The following is a 20,205-nucleotide window of genomic DNA, read 5'->3' on the forward strand; positions in this document are numbered from 1 at the left end:
CCAAACTTCAGAATTTCAGCAGGATGGCTGCATCATCTCTGGGCCTTCACCTTAGTCCAGGAAGTATGTGGTGAGTGAATAGAATGTCTTATTAAAGATGACACCACCCAAATAAGGGGAAAGAAAGATGAAGGCACTTCAAAGGGAGTCATTTTTTCTTACTTTCTAGAACAATTCATCCTTTGTTTACTTTTGTATACTGTAGCTTTAAAGCCAAGTTTACAACTGAGTGTTGTTGTTTTTCTACATGGTGACCCCCATGGTCGACTGCTACAGCTATTGCAACAGAATTTCCTAATATCTGGCCAAACTGACTTTTTCCTTGCCAGCTATTTTGTGATAACTATGTATCAGACTGAATACCTTTTAAAGAGGCAGTACAAACTGATGGGAACCAAAAACCTCAAAATATAGGGTTTTCAAGCTGTATAACACCATAACTACTGCTGTTTGATGGACTTGAGGTCCATTAGGCAAGCAAGCAAAATTCAAAGTTTGTCCAAATCATATAACAAGTTTAGGATTTTGGTTTGTTACAGATAACTCTTAAAACATGAAATATTTGCATTATGAAATATGATTGAAGATACTGTACATTCCTTTGTCCATTGATAATTTGTAAGTTTAACATTTTATTAAACAATTATGAAAGGAATGTTCCTGACAAGGTCCATGTTGCAGTAACTACCATGGCATGTCCATATACAGTTGCAAGAAAAAGTATGTGAACCCCTTGGGATTACGTGGAGTTTTGCATGAATTGGGCATAAAATGTGCTCTGAATGTCATCTAAGTCACAACAATAGAAGAACACAGTCTGCTGAACATAATACTACACAAACGTTAGCTGTTGCCATGGTTTAATTGCACATAAAATGTAAATATTAACAGTGCAGGGAGGAAAAAGTATGTGAGGCCCTAGCTTAATGACTTCTCCCAGAGCTAATTGGAGCCAGGGGTGAGCCAACCTTGACTCTAATCAGTGTGATGATATTGGATGAATTGCTGACAGCTGTCCTGCCCTTAAAAAACACATACCTGTTTTGGGTTTACTGGTTTCAAGAAGCACTGTCTGATGTGAACCATGCTTCGCAGAAAAGAGCTCTCAGAAGACCTACGATCAAGAATTGTTGACTTGCATGAAGCTGGAAAGGGTTGCAAAAGTATCTCCAAAAGCCCTGATGTTCATGTGTCCACGGTAAGACAGACTGTCTACAAATGGAGAAAGTTTAGCACTGTTGCTACTCTCCGTAGGCGTGGTCGTCCTGTAAAAATGACTGCAAGAGCACAGCGCAGAATGCTGCATGAGGTAAAGAAGAATCCCAGAGTGTCAGCTAAAGACCTACAGAAATCTCTGGCACATGCTAACATTTTTGTTGACACATCTACAATAAGGAAAACATTAAACAAGAATGGAGTACATGGGAGGACACCACGGAGGAAGCCATTGCTGTTCAAAAAGAATATTGCAGCACGTTTGAAGTTTGCAAAAGAGCACCTGGATGTTCCACAGCACTACTGGCAAAATATATTGTGGACAGATGAAACCAAGATTGAGTTGTTTGGGAAGAACACACACTATGTGTGGAGAAAAAAAGGCACAGCACACCAACATCAAATCCTCATCCCCACTGTAAAACATGGCGGAGGAAGCATCATGGTTTGGGGCTGCTTTGCTGCCTCAGGGCCTGGATGGATTGTTGTCATTGATGGGAAAATGAATTCCAGAGTTTATCAAGACATTTTGCAGGAAAACGTGTGACCATCTGTCCGCCAACTGAAGCTCCGCAGAGGATGGGTGTTGCAACAGGACAATGACCCAAAGCATACAAGTAATTCAACAAAACAATGGCTGCAACAGCACAGAATACGCCTACTAGAGTGGCCCAGTCAGAGTCCTGACCTCAACCCGATTGAAATGCTGTGGCATGACCTTAAGAGAGCGATTCACACCAGACATCCCAAGAATATTGCTACACTGAAACAGTTTTGTGAAGAGGAGTGGTCCAAAATTACTCCAGATCGTTGTGCAGGTCTGATCTGCAACTACAGGAAACTTTTGGTTGAGGTTATTGCTGCCAAAGGAGGGTCAACCAGTTATTAAGTCCAAAGGTTCACATACTTTTTCCTCCCTGCACTGTGAATGTTTACATGATATGTGCAATTAAACCATGGCAACATCTAATGTTTGTGTAGTATTATGTTCAGCAGACTGTGTTCTTCTATTGTTGTGACTTAGATGATGTTCAGAGCACATTTTATGCCCAATTCATGCAAAACTCCACGTAATCCCAAGGGGTTCACATACTTTTTCTTGCAACTGTAGTTCAGTCTGACCTGATCACAGGCAATTTCAAGCTTTCATTTAAGTGTGTTCGTTTTTAACATAATATCACTAAGTGAAGTTGACCAGAGAAACAGTAGCATCTGGATTTCATGATGGAACATGGCCTGCTTACTCTTACATGCAGAGGTATGCAAGTAGAACCTTGGATACATTTGCCCACTAAGATCAATGTGTAGTGACATTTCTCAATACTAGTACATGGGGTGTGACCTTAGTGACATTTTCATCTAGTTTCACACATGTTTTTCATTATGGTACGTTGCTTCATAGTTCTTGCATTTCTTTCCTTGAAATCCACTACAGTGTTTTTCTAAATGTCTGGTTTTCAGTTTGAAAGTGTTTCATAGTATTGACCTTCTAGATTAGTACAGGTCACTTTTTAAAATATTTATCAATAAATTCAAGTTCACTGGGACATGGAACAAATATCCACATCGTACAGAACAGTAGCACAGTAGAAGTATATATTTAACATAGCCTTTGTTTAAGGCTTTTAAGAGACAACATATTTAATCAAGAATTTATGCAAATTTTTTGTTGTATCATAGAAGGCATTTTGATATGTTGTTGCACAGTGGCTTAGTGGTTAGCACATCTGCCTTGCAGTAAATGGGTCATGGGTTTGATTCCTGACCATGGCGCCTCCTGCATGGAGTTTGCATGTTCTCCCTATGCTTGCGTGGGTTTCCTCCGGGTGCTCGGGTTTCCTCCCACACTCCAAAGACATGCTGGTAGGTTAATTGGATCCTGTCTAAATTGGCCCTAATATATGTATGAATGTAAGTTAAGGACCTTAGTTTGTACACCCCTTGAGGGTTAGGGCCTGATGTGAATGTTCAATATATATATGTGTAAAGTGCTGTGTAAATTGACAGCACTATATAAGTACCTGAAATAAATAAATACAGTTTGGTATTCTAGTTGTACAAAGGCTGAGAGGAAAGGATTGAATACGGTGGTTAAAACAGCCATGTGAATTACTGCGTCTCTACTTCCAAGTTTTGACAATACCTATTTGAGCCGGCTACACAACAGAGCTGCAAATATTATGAGAGATGTTACACAGCCTGGCGTTTTGTTTTCGACAGTCCTCTCAGGCAGATTTAAACCAATATGGGCTTGGACTAAAAGCCTGCACAATAGTTTTTTTCCCTAGAGCTGTAGATAAATTGTCAAGCAAGATTTGTTTTAAGCAGGATTTTTAATGCAAAAACAACTTAAAAGGTGTACTAGTTTTTAAATAGAATTGTTATCATTCTAATTATTTATTATGGTTGTAGTAGGCTGCTATGCAGAGGACAGTGATGCCAAATCAAGGTTTGCTGTGTTTTAACACACCGATAAAGTATTTTATGTTATCTTTGCTCATGTATGCCTTTTTAGTCTAACAGAACCCATGTAGCAGAAAAAATGATGGTAAGAATGGTGTAGTCAATATGATTAGATTGTAGAGGACAAGGAAGGTTACTCACAAGAGTCAAAACACAATACCAGTCCTCCCAAAATGTTGTTACATTTAGTAACCTCTGACCTCATGTGTAATTCTATAGAGAGGGAGGACAGTATTCACCAATCATTTCTAGGCATTAATATCCAAGGATGTTATGGAAATCCAGTGTAATACTACAGTCCTAGCATAAAATAAAAGTAGACATTTGAGCACTTCCAAGATCCATATCATCAAATACCTTAACTAGGCACCACTTTGGGTTCCGGATTTCAAAGTTCTATTAAATAAATTCTATAATCTGAGACCAAAATGGACTAACCATAGGGCAGTTCCAAATCATATATACACTGCTCAAAAAGCAACACTTTGAAAACACATCAGACCTCAATGGGGAAAAATATCATGCTGGATATCTATACTGGTATGGACTGGGTAATGTGTTAGGAACGTAAAGATGCTCCATCGTTTGTAGGATGGTAATTTTCATTTTCATCAGAGGACTAAATTCAAAGACACCCCAAAAATCAAAGTAAAAAGATGATGCAGCAGGCTAGTCCATTTTGCTGAAGTTTCATTGCAGCAACTCAAAATGGTACTTAATAGTTTGTATGGCCCCCACATACTTGTATGCATGCCTGACAACTTCGGTCATGCACCTAATGAGATGATGGATTGTGTCCTGGGGTATTTCCTCCCAGATCTTGACCAGGGCATCAATGAGCTCCTGGACAGTCTGAGGTGCAACCTGGCTGCGTCGCATGGACCAAAACATGATATCCCAGAGGTGTTCTATTGGATTTAGGTCAGGTGAGCATAGGGGCCATTCAATGGTATCAATTTCTTCATCCTCTAGGAACTGGCTGAATACTCTCACCACTTGAGGCCAGACATTGTCATGCACCAGGAAGAACCCAAGATCCGCTGCATCAGTGTAGGGTCTGACAATTGGTCCAAGGATTTTGTCACGATACCTAATGGCAGTCAGGGTGCCATTGTCTAGCCTGTAGAGGTCTGTGCGTCCCTCCATGGATATGCCTCCCCAGACCATCACTGACCCACCACCAAAACGGTCATGCTGAATGATGTTACAGGCAGCATAACATTCTCCACGGCTTCTCCAGACCCTTTCACATCTGTCACATGTGCTCAGGGTGAACCTGCTCTCATCTGTGAAAAGCACAGGGCACCAATGGCGGACCTGCCAATTATGGTGTTCAATAGCAAATGCCAATCGAGCTCTATGGTGCCGGGCAGTGAGCACAGAGCCCACTAGAGGACATCGGGCCCTCAGGCTACCCTCATGAAGTCTGTTTCTGATTGTTTGGTCAGAGACATTCATACCAGTGGCCTGCTGGAGGTCATTTTGTAGGGCTCTGGCAGTACTCATCTTGTTCCTCCTTGCACAAAGGAGCAGATACATGTCCTGCTGATGGGTTAAGGACCTTCTACGGCCCTGTTCAGCTCTCCTAGAGTAACTGCCTGTCTCCTGGAATCTCCTCCATGTTCTTGAGACTCTGCTGGTAGACACAGCAAACCTTCTGGCAATGGCACATATTGATGTGCCATCCTAGAAGAGTTGGACTGCCTATGCAACCTCTGTAGGGTCCAAGTATCGCCTCATGCTATCAGTAGTGACACTGACCCTAGCCAAATGCAAAACTAGTGAAAAAAAGGCAGAAAAGATGAGTAGGAAAAAAAAATGTCAGTGGCCTCTACCTGTAAAACCATTCATGTTTTGGGGATCGTCTCATTGTTGCCCATCTAGTGCACCTGTTGTTAATTTCATTAACACCAAAGCACCTGAAGCTGATTAACAACCCCCTTTGCTACTTAACTGACCAGATCAATATACCAGGAGTTTAATTGACTTGATGCTATATGTATAAGTGCTCCTTTCATTTTTTTTGAGCACTGTATATATATATATATATATATATATATATATATAAATATATAAACACAGTAATGTGGCAGTTCTGGGCAATCTCACAATGCGAATCAAGGTTATAACCCAGTATTCTCTACTAAACAGATTGAGGGGCTCCAGGTGGTTTGCTCAATGCAAGGAAACTGGCTTTTTAGTTTACTCACTTGTTCGTAAAGTCCGGTTCGGACCTGGGGCCTGGAGATTTTGAAGTGATTTGGGAGGGATTAAATGTCCAATCCTGGGCCCATGTTTTCTGAACCCCCAGCACACTAATTGTACAGGTGAGTGCAGGGCTTTAAGTAATAACCCGACTAGAGTTCAGGGCTCCACCCCGGCAGACAGGAGGTTGTTGCCCAGGAGTCAGGAGAGCTCCACCGAGGAGAGGTGGGAGCCAGAGCAGCAAAGGGCTGCTAGCTGTGTGCAAAGAGCCATTTAGAAAAGAGTCTGCAGGATACAGACGTGAGCCTGAAGAGGAAGGCCAGAGCAGCAGGATTGGATGTATAAGCCGGGAGGTTTAATGTCTGTGTTTTGAAGAGTGAAATGCTGAAAACCCCTGTGAGGGAAATCTATAGTGATGGATTTAAGGAACTTTCTATTAACTAAAACTTGGGCAAAAACGGCCCTTAACCTCCCTAGCGGTATGATTATGTCCATATTTCTGTGCTGAAAGCAGTAAATTTTTTTGCATCGAAACATGTTTTTTTTTTATTGTAGGCCTGTAATTTTTAGGAATAACTCACTGAAATCTGTCCGAACAAGAGTCTAGTAAACATTCCGGATATGGTAAAACTTGAAACACAAAATCATAAATTATAATTTAATAAATAATCATAAAAATAATAATATAATAATAATACATTTAATTCAATAATATAATCAAACCAAAAACACTGAAATTTGAAATATAGCGCCAAGTTCGCACATCGCTGAGCAAAGTCGCAAAATCGTTTTCAGTGTCTGATGACGAATTTCCCCACAAATCATTATCATTCAATTCTGCAAGTGGTTCTAATTTACTATCGCTGTTCTCTAGCTGGTCTAAAACCGATTTTGACCTAAAGGGACGCTTTTTGGACGCAATGGACGTTTCTCAGTTTCCAGGCAGAAAGAACAGTCAAAATTCAGACAGGGCACAGGACAAAGCACTCGGGACAAAATGTATGTGAAATGGTTTGATACAGTAATGTTTTACTATGTCAAATTAATTTATTAAAAAATGACAGTTTCTAAAAATATTTAAATTTGCTGCCGGTTCAGGCCCCCGTACGTCCTGACGCTCGCAGGAACCGGAACTCGGAAGCTGGATGCCGGCATCGGCCGGAGGAGATGGCTGGGGACGCGGCAAGGGATGCATCACGGGAGCGAAGGACAAGGTAAGCGCTGCAGGGAATCCCGGAGCAACGCCGCAGGGTAATCCTGAGTGTAGCTCGGGGATACCGCTTTTGGTAATGAAACTTTACCCCGAGCTACACTCGGGAATACCGCTAGAGAGGTTAAAAAGAAGGAAGGGCGTGGCTGTGTGCTTTAAAGCTCTACCCTTGATGCTAGTTCTCAAAAAAAAATAAAATATATATATATATATATATATATATATATTATCCCTATCAGCCCCTGGCACTTTTGACATAGAAGGGTGTCCCTTACCACCATTTTGAACAGTGCTGCTGGTATAAAGTAGACCCTGTGAAAATACCATATTGGGATAGGTTTGTCACTAGAGGAGATGGTTGTGGTAATATATTAACCATAAACCTCATCCCAATCCTGTTCATTCATATCTGAAATGTCTCTATCCCATTGTGCATGGACTGGGAGTAGTCTAGAGGTCTTATCCTGTAATAAAATACTGTACAATGTAGAAGTCAATTTTGAATGAAATGGCTGTTGAAATTCTTTTTCTAAGCTAGAGGGTCAAAAAGCTGCATCTTGTAAACCAAACTGCTGCATGTTTTAGTTATAGGTATTGCAGCTGCTATGTAGAACGTGCTAGCTCCTGCTGTAGCACAGGTAAAGGCATGCAGTTGGTGCACATGCACAGGTCACTTTTTACTTCAGATATTGAAAAGGAATAGGCAACTAATGTGAGACATGGATACAGAATGTACATGTACTCTCTCTATTTTTTTCAATTATAGTGCTAATCTATATGGCATTAACTACAGAAGGTAAATTACTAATCAATGTGGTGCCTCTAAAACACTATTGTCATCTCTATTACATTTCTCTGCAGTAGACATCCCTCTAAACACAAGCCTGTTATTGCTTTAAAGCCCAAATCCAGTATTTTTTTTAACCATTAGTGATTCAGTGCTGGTCCTTTTCCAGGTTGAAAGATGCCCAGGCTCATTTAACTCACTTCTGGTGAGTATAGGGTGTCACGGATCTGTCCCCTAGGGGTGTGTTACCATGGCACCTTGCACTCACAGTACAATAATGGCACTGACGTCATCAGTGCTTCAGTGGCAATTTTTGCATCATCATGGACAGCCCACTACTGGAAAAAGGTGAAGAGGGATTGGGTCCTGTGTGTCACATGTCTGGCTCAAGACATCTGAAAAAAGTAAGCATAAAAAGAAGACATAATTGGGTTCCCTGTTCTTTTGCCTCGACTTCATGAACAATCTCAACACCCCCCCAAAAACACCAGGTTAAGCAGATGTTTACTGCACTGTGATTTTGAGCACAAATGTAGATTCTCTGTACGCAACTAAAGTTCAGTATCAAAAAGCAAATACCAGACTGGTTAGTGGTAAATGAATCTAATATCATCACGGGTTGAAATACATAGCAATATGTTTATAAATGGGTAAGTAAAGGATTATTTCAATCACAGTTCACTAGACAGTATGATCCCTAGGCTATAGTGACATAGAATGGAATTTGAGGCAGCTGGATTAGAGTAAACCCGATAATTCACAACCTCAGCAATAAGTAGTGGCATTAGAAAACAGCAATGATAATCAATACTGAGATACTCCTCTGTAAACAGTAGGCTATAACAACTTTAGAGTACACTCTATATGAATAGCAGCAATGAAGTCTAAAACTCCCTAAAGAGGTACCTCCTACTATGGGCAACAGGCACTGATCTTGTGAAGCAGCTATCTGAGTGAGCAGTCCTTAGCCCTAGTTCTTCAGCCAGCAAGTGTTGTGGACAAGTACTTACAGTGGAGCACATGGGTAAGGTCCCAGTAAAGTCTGCATGCAGTAAATAATGCTGCTAGCTAGATGGCTAGTCCCTATGTGCTCAGCCTCTGCTAGCAGTAGCAGGTTAACGGCAGCAGTGTCCTCACATCAATTCCAGAGATTGATGGTCCTGCTGTTCAGGTATCAGCCCATTTCCCCTGCTTTGCCTGGGGTGACTCCGGCCCTCAGCACCCTGGTTAGCAGTTCCCAAACTAAACTGTACATGTTGTACATCTCCCATGGTTCACTGCTGCCAACATTAAAGTCTCTTGAGCTTCTTTTGCCTGCACCGCTGGTGGGTGGAGATGAGGTAGTGTTAACACGTTTAGCTTGAAATCCAGTGACACAGAAAGCACTGCAGAACAGCATACTAAATTGCTGGCTACAGGTGCAACTCCAGCAAACAGAGAAGGAAAGGAGTAAAACTTCTGCTAAGTTTTTATTTTTCCTAGTTTTAATATCTTGTTACCTGTAACAAAATAAAGCTGGCCATAGATGGACTGAAAGTCAGCTGGTCCAGCAAGGACCAGCTGAATTTTGTTCCATCAATGGCTGTTCCTACTGGAGAGAAGTCAATGTAATGATCAGCTTCTCTTGAACGAGAATGTTAGAAATTTTTCACTTGATCAGCAATGCTGATCAGTATATTCTGACAGATGAGGAGCCCCCCGCTGTCAGAATACAGCCCAGCGGGGAGGATTCTTCTATCCATTCCGATTGTGTAGATGGGGGAATCCATTGATTGTTTTTATCAGTGACCTGGCTTAAAAAAAATAAAAATAAGAAACATTCCATTTATGGCCAGCTTTAGTGAAGGAGAATCACCCCAAGAAGGAATCTGAGAGAGGTTTGTCCTAACCCCTCCCAAACTAAAAAGGTTAAAGATGGAAGTTTAAATGGATGAAATATATCTGAAACCTATAGAGGTAAGCTACAAATAAAGGTAACTCTCTACAGGATAGAAGAGCAGAGGTGAAAACATTTTGAAGTGCCTCCTCTACAATTATTATTATAATTATTATTATACAGGATTTATATAGCTCCAACAGCTTGCACAGCGCTTTACAATATAAAGGGAGACAGTACAATTACAATACATTTACGTACAGAAAGAATAGGAGGGCCCTGTTCGTGGAGCTTACAATCTAAAGGAAGGGGGAGGTGGTACAAAAGGTGATAGCTGCAGAGGATGATCTGATGGAGGTGGCTTAAGTACAATTCTTAGGTGGAGGTGGTGTAGGTTTCCCTGAATAAGTAAGTTTTCAAAGATCGCCTGAAGATATACAGCGTGGGGGCTGACCGGACATACTGCGGTAGGGAGTTCCAGAGGATGTGAGAGGCTCTGGAGAAGTCCTGAAGGAGAGCGTGGGAGGAAGTGATGAGGGAGCTAGAGAGCAAGATGTCCTGGGAGGAGCGGAGCAGGCGATTTGGATGATATCTGCGGATACAGTGTTAGTGCTTGCTACATTTAATATTTCCACAGGTTTCCTTTAACAGAAAACACCAGTCTTTAACATGTCTAACCTTAGGTAGTTGCTCCATATGAATAGAAGAAGAAACCCAAGGCTGTTGAAAGGCAGGAGCCCATCTTCTAACCATAACTGCATGTTAGGGCTATATGAAGACGATGGAAATTTTGCAGATTCTTTATATTGTTTGTCATAATGTCCTGTGAAAACGTATTCCTCTACCATCATTCAAAACATATATCATACATGATTAATTACTAGCTAAATTCCAATAATTAAGTTTATATTTTTAATTACTCTGAATTTGAATCTGTGAAATTCACTATATACTTGCATTAAAGGAAAACTAAAGTCCGTTGCACTTACCTCTCCTTCTTGCATTGCAATGTCAACAATCTCCCTTATCTTCATCTAGGTTCGGCATCTTTTGTCATCTTGACTGGCTGGCCTATGAGGACATAACTCAAGTGTGCATGCAAGGTGTGCTAAAACTGTACACTGAGGTGAATGAGACATCCCCAGTCTCCTCTGCCATAGGGGCATCCCTGCTAGCATTTTTCACTACATCGGAGTTCTATTTTAAAAGTAAATTGAGCACCATGGCAAAAGTTCCATAAAAGCTTTACCAGTTCACTGGCTGGTTTACCATGTTTCCTAGAGTTGTACTTTAATCTCTAAAGAAAGAATGAGCAAGTATTATTTTTAGGAGGAAAACAGAATGCTTGTATTTTTAAGAGGAAAAGGGAATGCACTGTAGCGGATATTACGGAAGCGTATTGAAATTGTACATTGAAGTGACTTTTTGTAAGATTTTACTACGCACTTTTCTATGTCTGTGAGCCAGGGTGGAAATTTGGCACACTGTTGCATGTCAACAAGCATTTCAGAAATGCCTGGGGGCTTTCCTGCTGTTTTTCGGGAAGCAAAGCATTAACAGTATAAAATGTTAACCTGCATATTCCTAACTTTCTAAAGAAAAACATATTTTATGACTTGAGCAAAAAAATGGCATTTTCAAAGATAAATTCAATCTAAACACAAACAGCTCTATGTAGAAAAATGATCGTTCTTTTGCCACTGTACAGCCCCTCTTCCAGCACAAACAAAATGTTGACTCCCATTTCCTAAATGAGGCATGGACAGTACAGAAAGCATATAGAAAAAATGTTAGGAAGTAAACTTCCATTTTTGCACTTAAGAGTGAAAAATTATAAGGCCATGAACTATGGGAATCAATGTCAGATTATTTTTTCTAAAGGTGTAAGTAGCCTATAAAACACTACTTGGGAAATGCAAACAACAAAAAAATCTTACAGGTTTAACCTATAGAACAGATATGATAGAAAGTGGAACTTTTATTTAAAATTTTACCAGCATGCAATAAACAATATAACATTTCAGAAAGTGACATAATCAAACATGTTGAAAAGATTCTGTTCTGTACTTGGTTTTTCTGCTCTGTTACGGCCAATTTTAGCTCATGTGTGAGTAACTGTGCAAGCTCAGCTTGAGAAGATGGACTGGTTTTTGCTAAATATAAAGTGCAAGTTTACCATTAACCTTTTTTTTTAAATTTTGGGTAAAGTGAGTAATGGTGTAACCTCTATGAAGTTTTTACTACTATCTAGAAAACTGATTTCTCTCACTTCTTGTCCTGTTGACAATGGTTTCAGCAGACAGAAAATGAAAGCAAATTTCTAGAATAAACACAGACAGAAATAAAAGCCCCTTTTAATTTAGTAAAATGTGGTAAAATTGGGGAAGGCCAGAACCCCTATAAGCATTTTGTTTCTGCATTTGTCTCTTTTCCAAATTTTCCTTCACTTCCTGTCTGCTGAAACTATTATCATTGGGACAATAAGTGAGGGAATTTTCTCTAATGGAACTCTAAATAGCAGTAAAACCCAAAAGAGGTTCTAATCCTTCCCTACTCATACAAAAACAAAAATAAAAACATAGTTTGGCAGGCCCTACATTTTCATTTCTGCAATGAAGAAAGATAGTAGTTTAAAGAAGTTAAAGGAGTCATCAGTGCATTGACCCATCCCTTATCTGATTAAGTTTAAGGCTTCTATCAGGACAAACAGAGGTGTAAAGATAGTTGCTTTGTTGTGCTGCTCCTTTAGCTAATCCATAGTGCTCTGAGAACTCTTTGTCATGTTTTAAATTATTATTTGTAAAGTGTGTATATAGCTATGGAACACAGATATAGAACAGTTTAAAAATGTACTAGCTTACAAATAAACAACTAAAATCAAATTAATCCATGATAGTTTTCTTTTAAGCCAGCATGTAAACCTTGAAGAGTCTCATCAACAGAGAAGAGGAGTTAGCTTAAGTGAAACACATCATCACAAAGTATTTATTGGACAGTGTGAATACACTAATAAAGCAAATATATTATAAGGTACTTCATGTTGTTGCTGATACCTCTGGAGATGTTAACCTTATAGTTAAGAATGTGGAACATAATACAGTCTCCATGAATATGCAGATCATGAAGCAAGGGGTCCTTGTATTACACTTGATGCAATTTGGAATGTAACAACAATCAGGGAAGATATGAGAGGTGGTGAGTAAAGTACATACATGGATCCAAATTCGGCCAGTTTAGTAGGTACCAGCCAAATTTCACTCCATGTATGGGCAGGAAGGTTGTACAGACGTCAATCCACCAACTGACTTCTGTAGAACCACCCTTCTGGATTTTCCCTGCTCCATCAACACTGCAGACTATAGCATGCAATGCTGATCAGTGTATTTTGATGGCAGGGAAGTCTCCACACTGTCAGATTAATATAGCTCAGTGGGGAGTATTCTTCCATCCACATTGAGTGTGTGAATGACGGGATCGAGTCAGATGTTTTCTTTCAACCCGCTGTTTGAATGAGAAAAATAGACTTATCTATGGGCTGCTTAAGGTGCCTTTAGTTCTGATTTTAGGGCTTAAAATTTTGATTGAGAGCTGACATAAACACATAAGCACATGCCTTGAATTTAGCAAGCACTGCACTTTATTCAGAATGCAAAGGAAAGTGCAGAATGCAAAGTGCAGGAAACAACATTGCTATGTTAGGTTAAGATCTAATAACATTTATTGAACTAACTTGAGCTTTCTTTTGAGAAACAGTTAAATCTGTGGTTTATTTTTACTTTAAAGTGGAACTAAAGTATAAAGTAAACAAACTGTGACCACAGTCTTCTTTGCACTGTACACAATCATCTTTGCACTGTACACTGAGCTGTGCATTTGCAGCTCAAGGTACATTCTTGGCTTGGTGCCTGTGTCCTGGGATGAGCGTTACAGCATCCCATGCTGTCAATCAAGATTGTCGAAGTACAGCATCTGGGAGAAGCCAGGAAGAAGATGTTGGTACAGGAGAGGTACCTCATGGATGTCTGATTGAGGTGAGTACCTGCTGCTTTGGCTCCTCTTTAAAGTGTTACTAAACCCACAACAGTAACATCAGTCTGCATATGTAGTAAATCATGCTTGTTATACTCACTGTGGAACCTAAGGGCTTAATCCTCTGCATTGTGTAAAAAAAGGTGTTTGATCCTGTCTTCTCTGATCCTCCCTTTCTTCTACTGTCCCCAATCCATCTGCTGATAGTACAGAACTCTAGGAGCCACTCTTCAATTGCTCAGTTTGGTGTGTATTGCTAGAGAGATTTTTTTTTCTTTGGGAGGGTGCATGTGATCAGCACAATGCCAATCAGCGCTGTCCAGACAGAGTGTCAGGGGTTATGCAGCTTCACAGGACAGTGAGAGGAGAATGCAAACTCCCCCTACAAGCTTCAACCAGTGCTCAGCTGGACACTGATAGAAATCACAAGACAGATATATGCTGCTGATGAGAAAAGGTATTTAGCAGTTTATATTTACTAAAATAATTGTATTTCCATGTTGTTTGTACTGTGGGAGACCAGATATAGTGAATGCAGGGTCCTGGGTTGAGTAACACTTTAAGGATCTTGTGTGAACAGCACGGTAAGATGATTAAAAAAATACTGGTGCAAGTGCCATAACCACTAGTTTGGAAAATTATATAAATCCTATACCCACAGTTAATCCAGAGGAAGGCAAAAAAACCCCCAGCAAAGCATGATCCAATTTGCTCCTACAGGGGAAAAACAATTCTTCCTGATCCCCTGAGAGGCAACCGGATATTCCCTGGATCAACTTTACCTATACATGTTAGTATCCAGTTATATTATGTGTATCTACGAAAGAATCCAGGCCTTTTTTAAAGCAATCCATAGACATGGTCAGAATCAACTGTTGAGGGAGTCTATTCCACATTTTCACAGCTCTTACTGTGAAGAAACCTTTCCGTGTTTGGAGATTAAATCTCTTTTCCTCCAGATGTAAAGAGTGCCCCCTTGTCCTCCGTGATGACCTCAGGGTAAATAATTCTACACCGAGTTCACTATATGAACCACTGATGTATTTATATATGTTGATCATATTCCCCCTAATCTCCTCTTCTCAAGAGAGAATAAATTCAGCTCCTCTAATCTTTCCTCATAGCTGAGCTCCTCCATGCCTCTTATCAGTTTGGTTGCCCTTCTCTGTACTTTCTCCAGTTCCCCAATGTTCTTTTTGTGAATTGGTGCCCAAAACTGAACTGCATATTCCAGATGAGGTGTTACTAATGATTTGTACAGGGGTAAAATGATATCTCTCTCTCTTTTAATACAATAAATATTTTGCTCGCTTTGGAAACCGCATCTTGGCATTGCATGCCATTATTAAGCTTGTGATCTACCCGAACCCCTAGATCCTTCTCCACCATTGATTCCCCCAGTTATATGCCCCCTAGTATGTATGATGCATGCATATTCTTAGCCCCCAAGTGCATCACCTTACATTTATCAACATTAAACCTCATTTGCCACATTGCTGCCCAATCAAACAGTGCATTGACTTGTAAGTTGGAGACATCCTGTAAGGACGTTATTCCACTGCAAAGCTGCATTGTGTATTTTCATGCATGACTTTTTAAAAAGAAATCAAAATACAGCAGATATCCAATAGGGAAGAAAACTAGAAAACAAAACATGCAGTACTTACAGAATAAAGTAAGTTGTATTTTTTTTTTATTGTTTACCTAAACTGATCTCCAAATGTGTATTGCAAGAAAGTACATTAGTCTGGAAATGTCATATATTCTTACACAGTTTTCTTTTACAGAATGTAAATTCTTTGACTTTTCACTTAAATAATTACATCAGCGCAAGTTTATTCCCTAGTTAAAAGTAAAGAATGCCTCCAAATCATTTCCAAAACGCTTTGGCCTTAATCAATACTAACTGATTGAGTAGAGAGGATAAAACTTTTCTTAGATAATAACAAAATAGGATTTGAAAGGAGCTCTTTTGAAACTTTCTGAAACAGATTATGTTCTTAAAAACCTTGCTCTTGCTTTGCATGTTTAGCACCACATCCCATTAAAGCTGTGTTTGAAGTTTGTAGGATTTGCTAAAAATGTGATAATAACTAAGCAGATAAGAGATTATACTCCTTATGTATATACTCCAAAGATTTTTTCCAGCCTGTATACTGAGTATTAATTGGCCACCTACAAAGAAGACTGTTTAACATTTACAACTTTGTTTAACTGTTATCCCGGCAGAAGAGCATGTAGCTAAATATGCAACATTTTTGGAACACGTTTAAACAATCTGGGCTGTTTGATTCACTTTATACATTAAATGGAACGTATAGTCTTTTTATATTTACATGTAAAAAGCAGCTTTATGTAAACGATCTTAGTGTGTTAATGTTTTAAAAACTAGGTTTCTATGTATAGTTTGCAATTTTATATGTAGTTTGTGACAGCCATATTGGATCATTACATATGCAGGTTCTTCTTCTTGCTTGGCAGTGCCACACAATAATTCTACTTTACTGTTCCCTCTCCAGTAGAAGTAAATGAGCCAGCCAACCTATTAAAAACAAAATGCATATCTTGTATGAGTGGTCAATTTGCAAAACACTGCAATATTAACTCAAAATATGTGCGCACTGAAATATGCTATACTTTCCTATTAAATAATTTCAGTCTTTCTAAAAAAGTAGGGTATTGCTTTGAAATAGAAGCTGATGAAAATACTGAACCCCCATGCACACCAATTTGCAATTTGTCATGCAATTTGATTGACAGTTCAAAATTACATGACAAGTCGCACCCTATTAGTGCCTATGGAACCGTTCAAATTGGTGCGACTCTAACTTTGCAGTGTGGCACCAATTTTGAAAAAAGGTTCCTGCACTTTTTTTGGCAGTTTCATTTGTGACTAGCATAGACATCTGTGCAAGCTATGAAGTTGCACAAATGGCAGGCAAGACGCATATGAAATCGCACTGACCAGTGGCTTTGAAATCGTGCTACTTCAAGTGAAGTGTCATGATTTCAAAGTTCCATTTATTGTGAACCAGGGCTAAATACAACCAGTTTATATGTTTACTATGCACCGCCATTACTTTTTTGTAGTGGGGTAGGGAAGTAACTAATATACAGTACTTTTTCTGACATTCTTGCCTGTTCCCACACAAAATCTAGATCTCTGAGAGTGGATATGGCGAAAGGCTGCCAACTCCTGCCCAGCCCAAAAATGGAGATCAAGGTCCTTGGCCAGTTGTAAACAGATGTCTTTGGAAATCTCCACATGAAAGCAGTTGAATGCATGGCCTCTCAATATGTATAATAGAAATGTTGTGGAAGCAGGTTAGTGCAGTAATAATTTCATGTAAAGGTAAAAATGACCCCTCTTGAGCCTCCTTCTTGGTCAATGATGATGCCTATTACATTAAAATGCAAGCCTGGAGGCAGGATGGTATATTGTCAAGCTTGGCTAATATATGAAAAGACAAGATTGTCCTATAATTTTAGCTGTTTGTAACTCTTAATCTATTAATAACTCTGAAATGTGTTTTTAAAAGAAGGTGACCTCTGCTTATGCATTTTCTCATTATGTGCTCAGTTTGAATTGCTTGGTTGTGACAGGTTTCCTCAAATAGGTCTCTCGTTCAAAGATGTGTGCCATAGTTACTATGATAATAAAACCAATTAGCATACTGCAATCATATTGTTTTAGAAGAGAACAGGTCTCACTGGTGGAAGAGCCTTGGGTATCAAACTTGGAGAACAGGTAGCAATGTAAAGATTTGGTAGGAGATCAGTCATATTTGTGAAAGATAAATAAGGAAGAAAAAGTATTAAGACATACAGTATATAGTCAAGTATTATAAAACAAACTGTATGATGGCAAAATATGTTAAAGGATAAGTTCACCTTTGGGGACATGTTACATGTTCCACCCTGGAAAGCATTGCTACAGCTATGTTTCTGTAGTTGAAGCTGCGCCCGCCGCCCTCCCTTCTTGTGACAGATAGTACGGGGAGAAGTTTCCACATACTATCAGTCAAATTTGAAAACAGAGTTCTGTGAATGAGTGCCTACAAGTCCCGGTAGTCTTAGTGGCTGTCAGCTTGTAGTTTTCAATGAACTACCACGGCGTTGTGGAGTGCCATGGTAGGTCAGTGAAGCTTCCTGTCAGAATATCTGCTTGCGCGTACATCCCGTACGGCAAGCAGATATTCTGACAGGTCTGCAGGAGACTTGCATGGCACCAGTGACCTACTGATCGCTAATGCAATGCTATCCAGGCTCCTGCAGAGAAAAATAATAAATGCACATTTTTTTACCTGCAAAAAAAGTGCATTTATTATTGTTGTTAAAAAGGTGAACTTATCCTTTATTAAATCACTCAGTGTACACCTACTTAGGATTACTTATATTGTCCTGTACACTTTCACAGATCCAGCCTATCTCCATTGGTCAATTTACTCCTAACCTAGTGATTTGATCATTTAATAATTATAGTAGTCACTGATGCCATAGCTAGCAAAGAAAACTTAAGGGATAAGTTCACCTTTTTGATAAAAATAATAAATGCAGATTTTTTTGCAGGTAAGAAAATGTGCATTTACTTTTTTTGCCTGCAGGAGCCTGGAAAGCATTGCATCCGTTATCAGTAGATCACTGATGCCATGCAGGTCTCCTGCAGACCTGTCAGAATATCTACTTGCCTGTATGGGATGTACGAGCAAGTAGACAGGAAGCTTCAATGAACTATCACAGCGCTCCACAGCATCGTGGTAGTTCACAGAAAACTATAAACCAACAACTGCTAAGGCTGCCAGGACTTGTAGGCACTCATTCACAGAACTGTTTTCAAATCTGACAGATAGTATGGGGAAACTTATCCCCGTGCTATCTGTCAGAGGGTGGGGGGGTGGCAGGCACAGCGGGCACGGCTGCAGCTAACAATGGGTGGAACATGTAACATGTTCCCAAAGGTGAACTTATCCTTTAATACTGCTCTCAGCAAACATGCAATCAGTATTTTTTTTTATCTTGTACCCTATCTGTACATATTGACAGAACTGACATATCTTCAGGTACAATAATAGTGCACTCATCACACACCTTCTCAGTATTACCTAATTTGAACTGTGAAAATTCACAAAACTGACATCTTCATAGAGTAATCTAATACAACACTTTGTCTGCACCTGTTCAGCATTGTCTTGCTCGGCACACTTTCACAGAATTCACTTATATGCATAGATAGTTTTTGCCTCTAGTTCAGTGACTTGACTGCTTACTATGTATGGTAATTATTGATGCCAAGATCAACTTCGTTAATAAATTAATTGAGACATTTTACAACAAGATTTTCTCCCAGATCAAGAAGGCTCTTGACATTTTTAAACTATTTTAACATAATTACTGTGACTTTAAACTTAGTTTTAAATCCAGAAATGCCTCATGCCATCATTTTATAAATAATTACAGTTCTGTTGAATCTGTTGTATAAAGTTTACATGGGAGGTTCAATGCACCCTTGCTCTTGTTTAGAACATTCATAACCACCAGGGAGATGTTGACATATGGCTGCACTGTTTTAGAGCATCAAATATCTACTACATGGGAACATAATAAACATCAGAATAAAGACAGGATTGTGTAAGCATCTTGGATTGACCTCTTTGGCAGCTGGCATCCATCATGACTCCATGGTGCTGATGTAGACAGCCATGTAAACCTTTTGTTGACACAATGCCCTCTATATATACCTTGATGGTGATAAGCTATATTTTAAAACAGTTGTTCTCAACTTTGAATAATGACCCAAAAACATATACTCTCCTCACCATTTTAGTAACTAAGCAGGTGGCACCTGTCCTAGTATGTTAAAGAACCAGTAAATCTATGATGCTGGACTAATACCCTTTAAAAATGTAAGTTAAACGTCCTCTATCTTACTATGATTTTTTGTAAAGCACAGTGGGGTTGATTTAATAAAGCTGTAGAGTCCAAAATCTGGTGCAACTCTACATAGAAACCAACCAACGTAACTGAACAAGCTGAAGTTAGAAGCTGATTGGCTATCATGCACAGCTGCACCAAATTTTGCACTCTTCGATTTGAGTAAATCAACCCCAATGTCAGACATTGTAAGCTTTAAGTGGTCTACAGGAAGTGAAATGTCATGTTCTTCAATGAAATTCATTTTCAGGTAATTATCTGTGTGGCAAAATGGCTCCAGAGTGAGTAACCTGATCACCATTAAAGCGGTAGTAAACCACATCTAAAAACAAATCCTCTGCAAGGTAATGTCATAATGTGCTAGCATGTATCATATACTAGCATATTATGAAGGACTTACCTTAAAACGAAGCCCTCCAGCGGCATGCTTTCACCACTGCTGAGGCAACCATCTTCACCCAGTCTCCCTTCTGGGCTCGCAAGCTCCGG

At 39.5% G+C, this 20,205-nt stretch overlaps 1 long non-coding RNA gene across 1 annotated transcript in view; it reads left to right on the forward strand.

Annotated features, from left to right (window-relative positions):
- The window catches only part of LOC149468318 (uncharacterized), a 137,702-nt gene extending 120,645 nt beyond the window's left edge, over nt 1-17,057 (forward strand). The window contains exon 3 of the long non-coding RNA XR_016311766.1: nt 16,945-17,057. This is a non-coding gene — a long non-coding RNA (uncharacterized LOC149468318). The remainder of the gene's footprint in view (nt 1-16,944) is intronic.
- The last annotated feature ends 3,148 nt before the right edge of the window (nt 17,058-20,205 follow it).

Source organism: Staurois parvus, unplaced genomic scaffold (assembly GCF_062004578.1).
Source record: "Staurois parvus isolate SC_StPar_1 unplaced genomic scaffold, SC_StPar_1.0 ptg000090l, whole genome shotgun sequence".
Taxonomy (NCBI): domain Eukaryota; kingdom Metazoa; phylum Chordata; class Amphibia; order Anura; family Ranidae; genus Staurois; species Staurois parvus.